The sequence below is a fragment of the Lathyrus oleraceus genome, chromosome 7 (genome assembly GCF_024323335.1).
Source record: "Lathyrus oleraceus cultivar Zhongwan6 chromosome 7, CAAS_Psat_ZW6_1.0, whole genome shotgun sequence".
NCBI classification, from domain to species: Eukaryota; Viridiplantae; Streptophyta; class Magnoliopsida; order Fabales; family Fabaceae; genus Lathyrus; species Lathyrus oleraceus.
Genome location: NC_066585.1, coordinates 80,642,846 through 80,661,644, shown reverse-complemented (window position 1 = coordinate 80,661,644; position 18,799 = coordinate 80,642,846).

The following is an 18,799-nucleotide window of genomic DNA, read 5'->3' as shown; positions in this document are numbered from 1 at the left end:
CATATTTAGGATAGGCTTGCTTCCTGTGCAAGTTAGCTAGAAACCTTAACTTAGGGATGATTTACATGATGACATCTAGGCTCGAGTCGTAGTCTCCCTAGTTGTGTCTCCCTCTGTTATCTGGTTAGGCTAGTCCTTTGTCCCTCCGTAGGGGAACTACGTCGCCCTGATCCTCATACCAGATGAGGTACGTAGGCAGGAGATGAGCTGATCTCTCCGGGCGCCCTTTTTTCTTTTCCCACCTTTGTGCCTTCAACCCCTCTGTGTGTGTTGTTGTGTGCTTGGAAGCTGATGTAAGTCCATCGAGTGGCATTCCGGTTCCAATGTGGGTGTGTTTTGGTTCGGATGCTGATGTAAGTCCATCGAGTGGCATTCCGGTTCCAGTGTGGGTGTGTTTTGGTTCGGATGCTGATGTAAGTCCAGTGATTGGCATTCGGGCTCCACGTTTGCCCTTTTGTGTGTGTTTTGGTTCGGATGCTGATGTAAGTCCAGTGATTGGCATTCGGGCTCCCCGTTTGCCCGTGTTTGTGTGAGTTTTGTTTAGCGTGTGTCAGCCGAGCTACGAATGCTCTGATTCTTCTTCGTCCAAGAAGATACGTATGCATAGGATGCGATATCCTAGCGAGCATGTGTCGTTTCCCCGGTCCGAACTACTTCGATTCCGATGTCTATGCCTGATAGACTAAGTAGGCCCAGGATGCGGTATCCTGCCGAGTCAGTTTCAGTCTGTTTTCTTGTGTCTCTTTCAGCCAGTGTGTGTGTGTGTGAGCAGTGTTTTAGCAACCATTTTCCTTCCTATTGTGCGTGGATCCCGTCGAGTACGACGAATGCGTAGGGGTGCTAATACCTTCCCTTCGCATAACCGACTCCCGATCCCATTCTCTTTGGTCGCGAGACTATGCTTTTTCCAGGTTTACTCTAAGCGTTTCCTTTCCCTCTTTTGGGATAAATAACGCACGGTGGCGGCTCTGTTGTTCTGTTTTCCCGCCGGTTTTTCGCGTAATGCGACAACGGGACACCTCATACTCATGTGAGTTTAACAGTTTCAATTGGTCCCCCTTCACCGGGATCATATGGTTTCAACCTCTGACCATTAGCCTTGAAAGTATCGCCATTCTTCTCATTTAAAACTGCTGTGGTTCCCCCTTTCTTTGGTACCACATGCACAGGACTTACCCACGAGCTGTCAGAAATGGGGTAAATCATTCCCGAATCTAACAACTTTACAACCTCTTTTCTTACCACTTCTTTCATCGCTGGATTTAACCTCCTTCGTGGTTGTACTACTGGTTTCTGATTATCCTCCATCAGTATCTTATTCATGCATACTGTGGGGCTAATCCCTTTTAAATCCTCAATAGTCCTACCAATAGCACTTTCATGTTTCTTCAGTACCTTTTCATCTTCTAATTCTGGTGAAGCTCTCAGATCCTCCCACCTGCGTGGTTTGGATTTCATTCAAAGGGGTTGTGTATCCAGCATAGCAAGCACTTCTTTTTCTTTTTCATCATCCTTCTCTTCAATCTCTCTGACCGGTATACTAAGAACTCTTTCAAAAGGTAATTCAGGAAACTTTCTTTGAATTGTGCTAGTTATAATCTGATCAATTACTTCCACATAGTGGTTTGTACACATATCCTCTTTATGTTTCATAGTATCTCGGACATCAATTCTGAGCTCTTCATCATATACCTTTAGGGTCAAGGTACCTCCCTCAATGTCTATCATGCATCTACCTGTTTCTAAGAAAGGTCTGCCCAGAATCAGAGGTATCTCTTCATCTTCTGGCATTTCCAAAATTACAAAATCAACAGGAAAAACAAATTTATCAACTTTGACCAGAACATCCTCAACGACCCCAAACGGTCTTTTCACTGAGTGGTCAGCAAATTGAAGTGTCATTCTGGTATCTTGAACATTTCCAATTCCTAGCTTCCTGTAAATAGACAAAGGCATAAGGCTAACACTAGCCCCCAAATCAATCAGCGCCCTTTTAAAGGACCTATCTCGAATGGTACACGGGATGGTCACAGAACCTCTATCTGGCTTCTTCACTGGAATCTTCATACCCTGCAAAATAGCACTACAAGTTTCAGTTAGTATAACAGGGTCAGTGTCAGTGGTGCGCTTCTTGGAGATGATGTCTTTCATGAATTTCGCATAGATAGGCATCTGCTCGAGTGCCTCAGAGAATGGAATATTGATTTCTAATTTCCTGAACAACTCCAGGAATTTCTGAAAATTTTTCTCATCTTGCTTCTTCTTTTTGTTTCTTTGTGGGAATGGAAGCTTAATGATGGGCTTTGGTTCAGGTAGCTTTTCTTGTACCACCGGTAGTATCACACTTTCTTCGTCAGGTGGGATCTTGTTTTCTAAGATTTCCAGGTCCACTTCAAGCAATTGATCTTCTTCTTCATTCTTCTTAAGATCTTCAACAGATTTTCCGCTTCTTGTTGTTACCGCACTCACATTATTGTGCTCCCTCAGATTTGTCACTGTTGCACTAGGTAATGCGCCCGGTGTTTGAAAATTTGTTATCTGTTGTGCTATCTGACCCAATTGAATCTCCAGGTTTTTAATGGATGCATTGGTGCTTTTCTGATTATTCCTGGTTTCTTCCTGAAATTGCATAACCTGAGTTGCCATCTTCTCCATAGCAATCTCCCAATCCGCTTTCTTTGGTACTTGTTGCTGATAATGTTGTTGTTGCGGCTGATATTGTGGTTGGTAAGGTGGTTGTTGTTGTGGAGGTCCTTGCTTCTGAATATTACCTTGCTGATCTTTCCAAGAGAAATTAGGATGATTTTTCCACCCCGGATTATATGTATTTGAGTAGGGATTATTCTGCCTCAGGTAATTTATAGCTTGCACTTGTTCTGCGGTTGCAACACAATGCATGGCAAAGTGTGGTCCACTACAAATCTCACAAATCATGGTCGGAACCGGTTGAACTTGAGCAACAGTCTGGGTACCTAAATTCATAGCTTTCAATCTTCTTTCAACCTCAGCAGCAATCTGGTCTTCCATTTTCACTACCTGATTTGCTAATTTCAAGTCAATTTTTCCCTCCGGCTAATTCACAGTACGGTCATATAATTCCAAATGCTCATTCGCTGCAATAGCTTCGATGATCTTTTTGATACCGGTTGCTGTTGAAAAATTAGATGAGCCACCAGCAGCTGTATCAATGAGTTGCTTAGTTCTCATCTTCAGCCCGTTTACAAAATTCTGCATTTGTTCAGTTTCATCCAGATTATGTGTAGGACATGCAACTAAACATCTCTTGAATCTTTTGTATGCATCTCCAAGTGTCTCTCCGTCTTTCTGTTTAAAATTCACAATGTCATACCTCTTACGGATATACACAGAAGCAGGAAAATACTCGTTCAAGAATGCTGTTTCCATTTGTTGCCAAGTAGTAATGCTTCCTGCGGGTAGGGAATAGAACCATTCCTCAGCGTCCTCAGATAACGTGAATGGGAACATGACCAATCTCTTTGCCTCTTCAGAATGCCCATCAATTTTTAATGATGTAGTCATAGTCAGAAACCTCTGCAGATGCTTGTTTGCATCCTCATTGATCTTTCCTGCAAAAGGTTTGCTTTCTAACTGGCGGATAGTTGAGGGGTGTAACTGGAAGTGAGCAACATTAACAGGTTGGTTAACAATGGTCAACCGCACTGCTGGGTTATTCTGTCTGCCATAGTCACCTAAAAGTCTTTCCGCTGGGGGTGGGTCTGCAGCCATGTTTACAGTGTCTGGATGTGAAGCTGTGTCTGACTCAGATTTTTCGGAGTAAGCAGAGACTGGTGTGACAGGTGTGGCCGGTTCTTCGGTGTCAGAGTTTGCCAGTTTCTTTCTTCTAGCTTCTCTGAGCTTTGCGCGCAATGTTCTCTCTGGTTCTGCGTCAAAATGAAAATCAGCTGAGGCCTTACCTTGCATACACAGATTAGACAGAAGTTAGTTATAATAATAATGAAAATAAAATTGACAGTAAATAAAATTTTGGATGCAGAGCAACAAAATTCTAATTGAAAATAAACTAATAAACTCTATTATCTTTGGCAGTCCCCGGAAACGGCGCCAAAAACTTGATGGGAAAATAGCAAGTGTACTATTTTTCTCACTGTAGTAATAAAAGGGAAATTCCCCGTTTGTCGATCTCAAGGACTGCTTGACGATACAGAGTTTATAGATTGTTTCAATTAGACAAAAGCCTTTGGTTTTTGTGTTGTGAGTAATTATACTACCAATTGCAAATAAATAAAACAAGTAAAAGGTTGAACAAGAGACAAATGAGAGAATATTGCTAGGGTTCGGTGAATGAAACTTCTTGTAACAGATATAATTTATGAAGGCTTAGACAATAATTCTGTCCAATTAATTCTGGTCCTCAAGGGTATCTATTCCTAATTCCTTAGTGAAAAGACCTTTGATTATGTAACCTAATTACTATGTCCATAAATAATTAAGTTCATACTCAAGCATTCGAATATCAAGAATTACCGGTCAGATAGAAAATCCCTAGTCCTAGGTTATTTTTACTATCCAGAATTCTTATACATATCAATGAATAATTGCTGTCCAGCTTAAACTATTCATATTAATCATCATTCGTTGGTCCGACGAATAAAGCATAAAGAACGGTAATAAGAACAAATCAATGGAAAAGAAGAAATAGTCAATGCACTCATAAACATAAAATCTGTCACATTTAGAATCAGGGTCACCCCCTAGCAATGGGGGGGGGGGGGGGGGGTTAGCTACTCATAATCGAAATAAAAACAAAGATTAACATTGTTGTCATTACAGAATTTCGTGAGGAATCAATCTTCAATCGTCGGAAAACTCTTGAACATATGAATCCTCTGATAATCGTAGAGTCTCCAACTCTCAAAACGCGTCTTTTTTCTCTCCAAAATCGTCCAACCCCTGGAAAATCGTGTTCTGCCCTCTAAATAGCTATTCAGTTGGACTTTTCCTGATTTTGGGCTCCATACGCGTATTGCCCAGTCTCATACGCGTATTGCCTAGTCTCAAACACGTACTGCACATAAGACAACCTCTGATACGCGTATTGCCCAGGCTGGTACGCGTATTGCCCAGTCTGGTACGCGTATTGCCCAGTCTGGTACGCGTATCACCAGAAGCTTGTCTTTTGGCTAGATTTTCCATCCCTCTGGTCATATACGTATGCTACGCGTACTGGGAAGGTCCATACGCGTATCATGTAAGGCCATACGCGTATGGACAACAGGTTCTCCAAAAATTGATTTTTTCTTCCGTTTTCTTGCTCGGGCTCAATTTCGCATCTAACGTTTGATTCCCTGAGCTTCCAAACTAGTTTTTTACCTGCTAACATAACCAAAAGTGTAAAATATCCTCAAGAAACTCATAAGTAACAACACACTTTATATTATAGAATTGAGCTTATATCTAACTAAAAATGCTTCAGTTTACACAGTTTACCTGCCTTATTTATGGTTAAATAGTGGAATGTCTAGCATAAATGGTGACTGATCAATGCTCAAAATATATAATGGTGCAAAAGTATGCAAGGGTAGCCTAAGAAAACATTAACAATCACACATTTCATTGACATCATTTTAAGACGATTCATTCACCTCAACTACACAAGTATTCTTAACCACCAATAGTAACACAATCAAGCAATTACATATGCAATAATGAATTCAATATACTCAACACCATGACTCTACATGCATGCGGTACCATTATGGATAACACAAGTCCATCCCGCTTCTGAAGTCCCACCTTAGAACCATAACACACAAATTCACTACTATCATCTAACGCTTCGCTGATTCCCATACGGAACCAGCTACTCGCTCCTGAATCCACACCATCGGACTAAAGCACACCAAAATTGGACCGAAGTTCATACACCATGATACATGACTTTCAACAACATGCAATATCACCAAAATTATCACCATATAATCACCATAATTATGCACAACATCACAAAAATTGATTAATTCAACAATCAATAATAAACAACACCAAAGTACCTCAAAATAGTGGCCAAACAATAGCCTAATCACATCCAAACCTTAAAAATTGGAATCAACAACTCAATTCCATGCAATTGAGCAACAACACTCGTTTTGACAGTATGACGGGTTACCCGTCACCAGTGTGGCGCCCGTCACCGCCCACACCATTTCACCCATCTCCCCTATGATGCTCGTTCTATAAAATCGTGCCTGGGGACAATGATGGTCTACCCTTCCAGTAGCTAATGCTCGTCAACGCCTAAAAGTCCATGACGACCTAGTCGTCATGAGGGTGACGCCCGTCACCCTGAAGCATAAGACATAACTGCATTTTTTTCCATGGAGTTCGAACTACGATTTTCCCTTCCCATCCCTCAAATCGAACAACAACATAGGGGAAAATAATATCTAACATCAATACATCATTTATCCATCAATTAACATGCATTTTCTCCAATTAGTCATGGTTTTAACATGTTTTATTCATCAATATCACAAAAACATAAAAATGCCAATTCATATCAACCTCATTAAAAAGAACACATAATTTCCATGGTAACACAATACACGAATTTCATATAATACATCATAAAATTTAGGTTATCACATGATTTAAATTATACTCGTCCATTATTCATCAGAAAGGAGAAATTAGGGGAAAACCTAATGGGGTTAAGGACTTCCCTCTACCCAATCATGCATTCTACACCATATTAGGACTAACCCCATCACCTTAGATTTTCCAAAAAAAGCACCTTCAATCTCTAATAATGGAGGTTCTCCAAAGCCCTTGTTTTCCTAACCTCTTCCTTCTCAAATTCTATTTCTACGTACTAACCCCAAAAACTCTCTACTAACACCATTTTCTTAGAAACCTAATTTTCCTCAATTAACGATTCCTACAATACCCTCACTTATTCCCTTATTTACCAAAAATACCCTTTTTTCTATGTCATACCCTAATTTTTAACCCTAAGATCCCACATATCATCTGCATCCTTACACACAAACAAGGTTAAATCTTGATCCTTCCCCTATCCATCTTTGGGTTTGCTTCTTGTAGGGATCACCAAGCACCTCTTTGTTGGTTTGTTTTACCTTTACGTTCATATGATTAATTTCTTATCTAACTGCTAATCAAAATAGAAAAAATATTTTTTATTTTCCTTAAGTTTATTGTACAAGGTAGGGCTTTTCAATCAAGAGCATCTCAAAGTTTTGTTGCTTACTTCTCAAGGAAAGTCAAAGGTTCATGTGTTTATTTTCATGCCTTCTTTAACAAGCAACTTCAAGCTTTGAGTAATTTAATCAAGAGTAAATCAAGTGCGCCTTATTTTGAGTTCATATGATCACCCATGTGCTTTGAAATGCAAGGAAAGTCTAAGTACACAAGCTTGTTCTAAGTGGTTTGACCAAAATGTCAATATTTTAAAGTCAAAGTTCCACGGATCAGAACTCTTTCAATTCTCAACATTTTTGAATTCTTCTTTTTACATATGACTCTTCTCGATATCCTCTACAACTCCTCTTTACATGATAAGAGCCAGTTATGCTTGGAGGATCATCAAAGTTTGAAGACATTATAGGTTATTTGTGGGCTTAGTGAAATTTGACTTATTTTCAAGTGATTTTTCCTCAACTTTCAAAGACCATAATTTCTTAATTTCAACATTTGAGGCTGAATCGTTTTGCACAATATCATTTGTGATTCCCTCTATAAGTTTTCTTCAAGGATCAAGGTCAAAATATGCTTGGAAGGCCATGGAATTCATTGAGATATTACAAGTCATTTTCAGCCATGAAGCACTCGAATTTTTCTAGGTTATATGATCAGTTTTTCATGTCAACTTCAACATGACATAACTTTGTGCTCAAGCATCCAAATGCAACCTTTCTTGGAACATTATAATCTTTTCCATGATGTTAACACATTACAAAAAGAATGGGGTCAAAAAGCCTCCTGAGTAAGATGCCTCATTGGGTTGAACATGGTCACTTGTAACTGAAGAAATTACCATTGCCCGAAATTTGAACTTCACTAATCTCAATTATAAGCCAAATTAGCATGTGTTTTGGATCTAAACGTGTTTAAACAAGTCTCCAGAAGTTAATTGACCCTTGAAATGCATCATTTGACTGAGTTTTGATGAGTTGCAAGTCACACTTTTCTTACATTCGGATCAAATTCGTTTTGCACGAATTCTGCATCATTCCACACGTATTTGGATCCAAACACATTCCTTATAAATAGAGGAAGCTACTGCATTCATTTCCAAGCTTTGAGATCCAAGAAATCCCTACCGCAACTTAAATTTTTTCCAGAAAAATTCAACTATCGTGTTTTGAGTTTCAACTTATTTTAATCCAATTTCTTGATTCAATTAGTATCTTTGACACCCTCTAAAACTTTTGCAACAATTCCCAAGCTCTGAGACCTTCTGAAGTGCTCTAACTAGATCGAGCTTCATTAACTTCTCATCACCATCTGGACAAGATAGTTTTGAGCATCATTTGAACTCAAACAAGTTACCATAATGTAGTCCTTCACTCTCTGATGTTTTCCCATAACTTATCTGGTGTTGATTGATTGTGTCCATCATTTAATGCTATTTTTCGTGGCTTGCTTGCTTCTCAAACTTCTCTGAAATTCCCTTCGCTCGATTTAGATAAATGGATTTGGAGCATACTGTTTAATTTAGGATGAGAAGAGGATCACAATTGTGGTGGTCTCGTGTTCTGAATTTACCAAACGATGAAGCTCCAGTGAGAGCTCACCAGAGAAGATGATCGGAGTGTTCCAGGTCGTCTGAGTTTGGCCAGACACGTTGGAAATGTTCTGATTGGTTGGATTTGAATCGGATTCTGTGTGTTGCTTGCAGCGCGTTCCATCGTGCTCTCTAACCTAAGGAGTGTTGGATCTACCACGTCAATTAATGAGGCGTGATCCAACGCTCTGTATTTTTTATGATTTTAATTATTTTTCTTTTATTATTTTTAATTATTTTTAATTGATTTTTCTCTTAAAATTCATAGTAATTTCATTTTTCAGCCAAAAAATCCCAAAATAATTTCTAAAATTCTCTTTTATTGACATATTGGTAGATAATACAACTAAGCTCAATGTCTTCTCCTTTATGGATGGGTTCTCCGGTTACAATCAGATCAATATGGCCCCCGAGGACATGGAAAAAACAACATTTTATATACCTTGGGGAACATTCTGCTATAGAGTGATACCTTTCCGTTTAAAGAATGTTGGTGCAACTTACCAAAGAGCTATGACTACTCTTTTCCATGACATGATGCACAAACAGATAGAAGTCTATGTTGATGATATGATTACTAAGTCGAAGACTGAATAAGATCATGTTGAGTATTTGTTGAAGTTGTTTCAGCGATTGAGAAAGTTTAAACTCCGGTTGAATCCTAATAAATATACTTTTGGTGTCTGTTCAGGAAAACTGTTGGGTTTCATTGTCATCCAGAAAGATCTTGAAGTAGATCCTGATAAAGTCAGAGTTATTCAAGAGATGCCTGCACCAGAGACATAGAAGCAAGTCAGAGGGTTCCTCGGACGTCTGAATTACATATCCAGATTTATATCTCACATGACTGCCATATGTGGGCCAATATTCAAGCTTCTCCGCCAAGATCAAGGTTATGTTTAGATAGAGGACAACCAAAAAGATTTTGACAACATCAAGGAGTATCTGCTTGAACCTCCTATATTGTTTCCTCCAGTGGAAGGAAGATCTTTGATTATGCATTTGACTATGTTAGAAGAGTCCATGGGTTGTGTGCTTGGACAACAAGATGAAACTAGTAGAAAGGAGCATGTCATCTACTATCTGAGTAAGAAGTTTATAGATCGCGAGTCTCGATACTCCATGCTTGAGAAGACTTGTTGTGGTTTAACTTGGGTTGCCAAACATTTACGCCAATATATGATCAATCATACCACTTGGTTGATATCCAAAATGGACCCAATCAAGTATATTTTTGAAAAGCCTGCTTTGACTGGAAGGATATATCGTTGGCAGATGCTATTGTCTGAATATGATATTGAGTACCATACTCAGAAAGCAATTAAAGGAAGTATTCTTGTAGATCATTTGGCTCACCAGTCGATCGATGATTATCAATCCATCAGGTTTGACTTCCCTGATGAAGATATTATGTACTTGAAAGCTAAAGATTACGATGAACCATTGCCTGAAGAAAGACCAGAGCCTGGATCTCGTGGGGGATTAGTGTTTGATGGAGCCATTAATGCTTATGGAAATGGAATTGGGGCAATCATTATTACTCCTAAAGGCTCTCATATCCCTTTTAGTGCAAGATTGATGTTTGATTGTACGAATAATATGGAAGAATATGAAGCTTGTATCACGGGTCTTGAAGAAGTCATTTGTCATACCCTAAAATTCGCCCCCACCCTTCACGTAATCCTATAAGTAGGACTTGGATACTTGAAGAAAAAGCTGAGACACACTACAATATTTGACAAGTCTGTTTCTTTGTGAAAAGCTATCATTTTTTGTACACAGTTTTTCTTTAAGTATTTGTTTTTCATTTGTGTAAAATCTTCTTGTATAAAAGCAACTTGTAAACATAAAACCTTTGACTCAAACTTGTTGTTTGTAATTCCTTAAGGAGACTAGGGTATAGTCGGATCCTTGAGAAGACCAAGAAAGTTGTTCTTTATGATTCCTTAAGAAGACTAGGGTATAGTCAGATCCCTGAGAAGGCAGAGAAGGTTATTCTTTGTGATTACTGTAATCAGTTGATTATAGTGGATTAAGTCCTTGTGTATAAGGCGAAATCACCTTGGCGGGTGGACTGGAGTAACTTTGAGTTTCAAGCGAACCATGATAAAAATACTTATGTTTTTTTATCTCTTTATTCTTAACATATGTGTGGTGTTCTTGAGTTGGTAAACAACTTTTGTTTTAAAACTCAATTTAAACCCCCTTTTCTTGTGTTTTTCACACCTTCAGAAAGGTCCAATCAAAGCTCCGAGTATTAGGCCCAAGTAGTAATTGGTTGTAAATCATAAATACTTCGTCTTTCGCCAAAAATACAAACGTGTATCCTTTTTGCAATAAATGGAAAGAAAAGACTACCTAGGTGAAAAGTCCAGTCATAGTCTCGAACACTAAGCCCAAGTAGTAATTTCTTGCAAGCTCAAGTGTCTGTATTTTATCTCAAAACACTTGTAATTACTCAAAGACTTTCACAATAAATTGGAAAGAAAAAGACTACCTGGGTGAAAGGTCCAGTCATAGCCTCGAATTTTTGAACCGGGTAGTAATTTCTTGCAATTCATGAGTATTCGTCTTCCAAACCCTAAAAGAAACTCAAATAAATCAAACTTTTTCCCACCCTTGTGCAACCTCAAAAACCGTTTTCAGAAATGAGTCTGCTTTATCCATATTGACGTGAAACAAACAAAGGCTTCTGCCTCCAAGAGTGAGCAATAAGCAAAGGTTTAGTCACTCGATATGTCTAAAGGATCACTCCTTAAAAGCAATCAACCATTTAGTTCTTTTCTATAAAGAACTACATAGACTTAAGTTCTTCATCGCACTTGGAGATACGTAGGAGCAGGATTTTGAAATCTTGTCAGGCACAATAATAAATAATCAAAAATACATTTTCTTTCTTTTTTCTCTTTTCTCGCTCAATAAGTAGATGATCACAAACTAACAATTGACAACCCAAAATTCAATCGTAAGTCTAACTAAAAGGTTCCTGTTGGGTACAACGGACGTGAGGGGTGCTAATACCTTCCCCTTGCGTAATCGACTTTCGAACTCGAATTTGGTTGCGATGACCATTTTCTTTTCTTTTAAGGGTTTTATCGATATTTTCCCTTTCCTTATTTTTTCGAATACATAAAGTTCGGCGGAGACTCTGTTCAAACACATTTTTCTGCGAGCGTCTCAACGCTTCACGAAGGATCACATTTTTCGAGATGCGACACACCTGGAGATACGTAGGAGCAAGATTTTGAATTCTTGTCAAGCAAATTAATAAAAAAACCAAAATCTTTTTCTCCTTAATAAGTTTGAAGAAAACAATTAACATAAGCTAACATTCAATCACAAGTTTAACTAAAAGATTACCGTTGAGTACAACGGACATGAGGGGTGCTAATACCTTCCCCTTGCGTAATTGACTCCCGAACCCGAATTTGGTTTCGACGACCATTTTCTTTTCTTTTTAAGTGTTTTATCGATATTTTATATTTCCCTCTTCGGGAATAAATAAAGTTCAGTGGCGGCTCTATTCGAATCATTTTTACCCGAGCATACGAACGCTTTACGAAGGATCATATTTTTCGAGATGCGACAACGGACGACTCTGCTGGGGAGAAAAAATGCTTCGAGATGAGTCAATCCTAATTTAGTTCAATTTGCGATGAATGTTAAAAATGTTGTTTGATTTCTTCCATTTTTGTTCTCTTTATCTTATTATATTATTTATGTTATCTGTCATTTGGTTCTCCGATACTATGATGGTGTAAGACCCCAATTTTCGCCCTAAGATCCCTCATGGCATCATATCATATCATTCATTGCCTCAAGGATCATTGTACACCTTTGCTTCCCTCCTAGTGGGTGGGTTACCTTGTGAGTGTGGTTCTTGATCACCAAGCATGTTTTGCATGTGTATATCATTGCTTTTCATTTGTTTACTAACCAAAAGTACAAAAATATTGTCATCTAACCATGTTACTTGCAGATGAAGCGAAACTAGGTCAAGCCAGTCACAGGCAAGCCATTGAGCCATAAATGATGGCCATTCTTGAAGAATTTGGGCACCATGATCACTCATAAGAGAGTCATATGAGTTGTGGTATCATTTGGTATCAAGATCTCAAGTGGTAGAGGTTTGAAGTTCATCAAAGCATGGCTCAGTCAACCAAAACCCTAGCAAAGTTAACTGTGGTCAACTGTGCATTTAATCAGTGATTTGATGGTGGGAGATGGTTTGAGAGACCTTATTCATGTCCATACAAGCCTCATATAACATGTCAAACATCAACATTGAAGGATTGGAGGTCAGACAAAAAGTTTCCCAAAATAGCAAGGACCTGTAATTTTCAACTGCCAAAAATGGAAAGGTCTTCTCCTCAACTTTACATCATCAAGAAAGCTTCAAATGAAAATTTGTCCAACATGAAAGTTGAAGATCTTGCTCTTACCTTTCCAAAAAGTCCAAGAACACTCATTTCTCGTGTGTGGTTGGCAAGTTATGATCAAATCATTTTCAAGAAAAGTTGAACTTCAAGGAGGCATAACTCTTGAACCATTTGGCCAAATTGAGTGAGGTTTCTTTGAGAAAATCCCATTTGACATGAGCTATCATAATGCATCATTACATTTCATCAAAAATCATCACATAAAAAGTCCATTTTTCAAGTGAACCAATTTAAATTTTGGTGGAAAAAAAGGCCATTTTGAAAAATACACATGATTTTCACTCCAAACCAATGCCAATCACTTCAAAACAGAAATTTGGACTTGCTTCAACTGGTTTTGCACTGTTCCATTGGTCATATTTGAAAAAGGGCATTTTGGCATTTTTGCATAACATGTGCAATTCACTAATCCATTGCATTTATTGCTAATCATGTTTACCAACTGGATTAACAGGTACTATAAGACCTTAATCATAACAGAAAATCGAGATCACCAATCACAATCTCAGATCCAAAACAGAAAATCTCCAAATTCTCTCAAATTCTTCCAAACTTTTTTCACTTTGTTCATCAAAATTCACCATTCTTTTTGCTTGTTCTTGTACTAATCTTCATTTGTGGGTAGAATTGAACATCTGTTGAAGCAAACATTGGAAGAATCTTGAAGAATCGTGGTTGTAGAACTTTGAGCTTGCACATGGCAGTTGGAAATTCCTGCGAATTCAAGTGGTTTTGAGCTGAAGCCTTGATTCCATACCTTCATCCAAGCATCATTGAAGATCTGTTTGCATCTTCCAAGCCTTGAAACAAGCAGAATCAAGATCTGCATCTTCAAGAGGTAAGAATTCGAATTCTTCAATTCCTGAAATCTTGATATGGCTTTGATAGATCTTAGTTCATAGAGCATGCTGCAGCTTGAATCGTGCAATTCCATTAAGATTTGAGCAAGATATCATGATTTGAATTTTTGATTGTAAAACTTATTTGATTCGATTCTCTTCATGTAGTTAGAATTGGATGAAATCATGATTAGGTTATTGATGTGTGATGAAAGACGGTTCGATTCATATAATTTTCGTGCATTTCTGTGAACATTGGATCTTGACCAGTATGAACATGATGAAGGTGCTATGAACTTGAGGTTTTCGTGTCCAAATTTCATTTTGATCTTCTTTGGCCTGGCTTTGCATGCGTTCCTTTGTTTTTCTCCCATGCACCACTAATACTGCGCCACGTCTTAAATGAAACGAGGCGTTTTACATTGAGCGCGCTCCATTTTGAATTGGTTGTGTGTTCGAATCCAGCATCGAGCACTTTCACAAATTGCCTTGCTTATTTTTCCACTTGTGTATATCATGTATCACATGCCTTTCCATGCTTTTTTATTTTTTATTTTTTTTCCATATTCAAAAATCATAACTCAAAAAATATTGATCCAATTCACATGCAATTTTTTTCACCATGATCCTTGTTATGTGCTTTATTTTTTGATGATTTTTAATAAATTTGTGCACGATTGGATTTTAGAAATGCCTAGGGTTTACTTTCATGTACCATTCCTTGCACCTTGCCTGCTATTTTGACCATGAAATCTTGATGCTTAATTGGAAATTCTTGAAATTTTACATGCATGATCTAGACTCATTCCTGGTTATTTTGGTATATGGTTTGTGATTTTTGAGTTTCTGGATTGTGAGATATGATGTGATCTTTGAAGGTGTGACAATGTATGTCACACCATGTCTTGTTCATGTTCTTGATTTTATTTTCCATGCTTATGCTATGCCAATTGCTATGGATTTTTGCATGTTGATACTTATGGATGTTAAGTTTGCTTGTGATTTTTCCTGGAATTTTTGAATGCATTTTCTATTTGTTTGAGAATTTTCCCCCTGTTTGGTCAATTGTGAACATTTTGTGAGTCATGATCTCATATGATTTGTGAAATTCTCATGCATCATTGGATGGATTTGAAATTTGGCATGTGTATTATAGACATCCTGGAGTTTTCCATGGTTTTGGTCTCATTCATTTATCTCATGTCATCTCTGTTTTATGATTATTTGAAGTTGATGCATGATTTGGTGCCTTGTATGAGCTTGCTTGAACATGCTTTGACTTGTTGATTTTAATTGACTTGCTTCCACATATCCAAATGCAATGAATTTTAGTGTGTTGCTCATTCAATGTGTTTTGATTAAGCATGATTTTTCTTAGAATTTATTGAGCCATTTTGGTATTGAATTGCTTGTGTTCATTCTGCTTACATCATTGAGTTCTCAACTTGCCTAGTTTGACATGATTTGCTTATAAAATGGAATTGGTGCATAGTTTTGACATGAGACCAATTAGACTTTGTTCTTAATTGATTAATCTTGGTTTTGGTTAATTTTCAGGTTCTGTTTTAAATTTTTTCCCTATCTTGGACCCTAGGCTTTGGCCTAAGGGTTTACTTCTCACATTTGAGTTTGATTTTCAGGTTGAAGAAGCAATTGCTTTAAGGAGATTAATTCAAGTTGATTGAGTTTGGTTTATTTGATTGTTATGGACTAACTTGATTTGTTTTGTAGGATGCTAGGTCATTTGACATGAGTGTGTGCTTTGCACATGTGATTGATTGTGTTGACTGTTGGTTCTTATCTTGTCTATTTTGACTTTGTGATTGGTGTACTGATTATATTTGATTGATTTTAGGTACATTAGTTGCTATAGTTCCTTTGTGAACTTGCTATTGCTTTGCTTTGCTTAAGCATTGAGGCAGAATCTCTTGTCTCCATGTAGTCTGGAAGACCTGGCCTGTTACTTGGCCAGGCACCTGTCTGAAGTCCTCCTTAAGAGGCAATGTTTGTGATTGTTTAACTTTGTCCCCAAGCAGGAAAAGACCTCATATGAGGCAATTGGTAGATAGAAGAGATATGTAGCCTATCTCCTACTATTCTGTGTGTCACTCACCTTGCTCACACCACATGTGTTGATGTATAGTGAGTAAAAGCCCAAGATCTATCGAGTCATTAACTTGTGGAGAGAGTTCCAACTTTTTGAACTCCCACACCTTCTGATATTCAATACTCTCCCTGACCAGGGATAAGAGTGATGAGGCACACCCCTCATATCCTTTCATCTGCTTCACCTTGGCTCTCAATGTCAAGGTTAAGAGCACCACTTACCCCATTCCAGTTGACTTTACAGTCTAACCCTTGCTTGAGCCTAATTGCTTGGTTATAGTGTGTGATAAATGACTTTGTTTGATTGATTGCTTGGTTCATTTGTACATGTTTGCTTGTTTGCTATTGTGCACTCATCATCATTAATTGTTCATTATTGCATGACCATAATTTCATATCTTTGTGATCCATCTTTGGTTTACCCATTGAGGACAACTGTAAGTCCATTAATTGGCCTTTGTTCCTATGATTTGGAAGGGATAGAGTGTAAGACCATGTCATTTGGCTACTTATGTCCATTGCTTCTGTTTGTTTGTTGTATGTGAGGATGCAATTGTAAGACCATGTTGTTGGCATTTGTTATTCCTATGATCATCTGTTGGAGATTAGAGTAAGTGTCGCAACCCGAAAAATACGGTCTGCGAAAAAAACAACCGGCGAGAAAGAAAATGACAGAAGAGTCGTCACCGTGCGTTATTTATCCCAAAGGAGGGAAAGGAAACGCTCAAAGTAAACCTGGAGAAAAGAAAGGAAAAGACAAGGTCTCGCAACCAAATCTTGGGTTCGGGAGTCGATTATGCGAAGGGAAGGTATTAGCACCCCTACGCATCCGTAGTACTCTACGGGATCCACTCTTGTTGTTCTTGTCTAAAGGGTGTATGTTTATCTAATGTACTATTTACTAAAAGGGTCAAGGGAAAAATGACTCGCACAGATGTCGCATCCACTGCATACGTATCTCATCTGAATATGAGAATCAGAGTCTTCGTAGCTCGGGTACCTATGGGTTAAGGATAAGTGTGCTCTCTAAGACATCGCGTCTTATGCCTACGTATCTCATCGGGAATGAGAATCAGAGCAAAACGTAGTTCAAACTAACTACGGGAACAAGGGTCTCGATTGCAACTAGGGCAAGAGAAAGGGAAGGTCTCGATCGCAACGAGGGCGAGAGAAAGGATCGCAACGAGGGCGAAAGAAAACAAGGATTAGTTGTTAGTTATTAGTCAAACTCGGCAAGACATCGCATCTTGTGCCTACGTATCTCATCTGAACATGAGAATCAGAGTTGCCGTAGTTCGGCTACATAGGGATTGCCATCTGAACATGGCACCTACACACAAAAAGGTGGCAAACATGGAGCCCGACTGCCAATCACTGGACTTACATCAGCATCCGAACCAAAACACACACAAAAGGGCAAACGTGGAGCCCGACTGCCAATCACTGGACTTACATCAGCATCCGAACCCAACAAACCCATACTGGAACCCGAATGCCACTCGATGGACTTACATCAGCTTCCAAGCACACAACAAGAACAACAAACAACAAATTTCCAAGGAGTCGGGAACTCGAGCCTAGCAATTGTCAAACAAACACACACAAAAAAGGAAAAAAAGTGCCCGGAGTGGTCTCGCACGACCACCTGCCTACGTACCTCGTCTGGAACAAGGATCAGGGCGATGTAGTTCCCCTGGGGGGGTTGCCATCTGAATATGGACTTACAAAGGAAGACACCAGTTGTGTCAAAGGAGAGTGGGCAATGTGTTCACGTCCTAGCAGTAGGTGTCGCAGCTCGCTGAATCGAGTCTTAGGCAGTTACCTCTTTGCAATAGGACAGACTACATGCCACAAGATCGGAGACGCTCGGAAGGTCTAAAAGAAATGGGGAAGCTCTGCCCTAGAGTTGTCATGCAATATGTACTTAAGTGTTTAGGATTTACAAATGGGAATATCTACCTAATGTTATCATACAAAAGGATATCTAATGGGTGCTACCTAATCGGATTGAGAATCGACGAATGGAGCAAGGAGAGGAATGGGGTAAAGGTGGATGGCGATGCATGAAGCAATCGACTTACAAGGTTGATGGCGATGCATAAAGCAATCGACTTACAAAAGGGTGGATGAATACGTGCTGGTTCTGTTAGGTTTTGAAAAATGATTACTCGACGTTGGATCAAGGTTTTAGTCTTGTTTTGAAATAGTTATCGAATGTTCATTTTGATTCTTGTATTAACAGGTGAATAAAGAATGAAAGAATAAATATTATACATTTCATGGGAGAGGGGTACATTTGTTATGAATGGGGGGTTGTTCATGGCAAACAAACAATAATAGTACCTGCCTCATACACCATACAAGTAGGCCACAATTAATCAAACAAGTAAGATATAAACAAGTATATAATCGAATCAAATAATCAAAGAATGAAATAATAAAGCATTAAACCATGTATGAGTGTAAGTGCAAAAGGAACCGGCTCATTGTAAGAAAGCCCAAGAGTAAGCTATGTGAGGTTGATGGCGATGCTTAAAAAGCAATCGACTTACAAGGGTATAAAAATGGGCTCGATATTAAATCGAGAAAGTATGATTTTTATAGTTTGAAAAAAATGGTTTTGAATGAGTTTT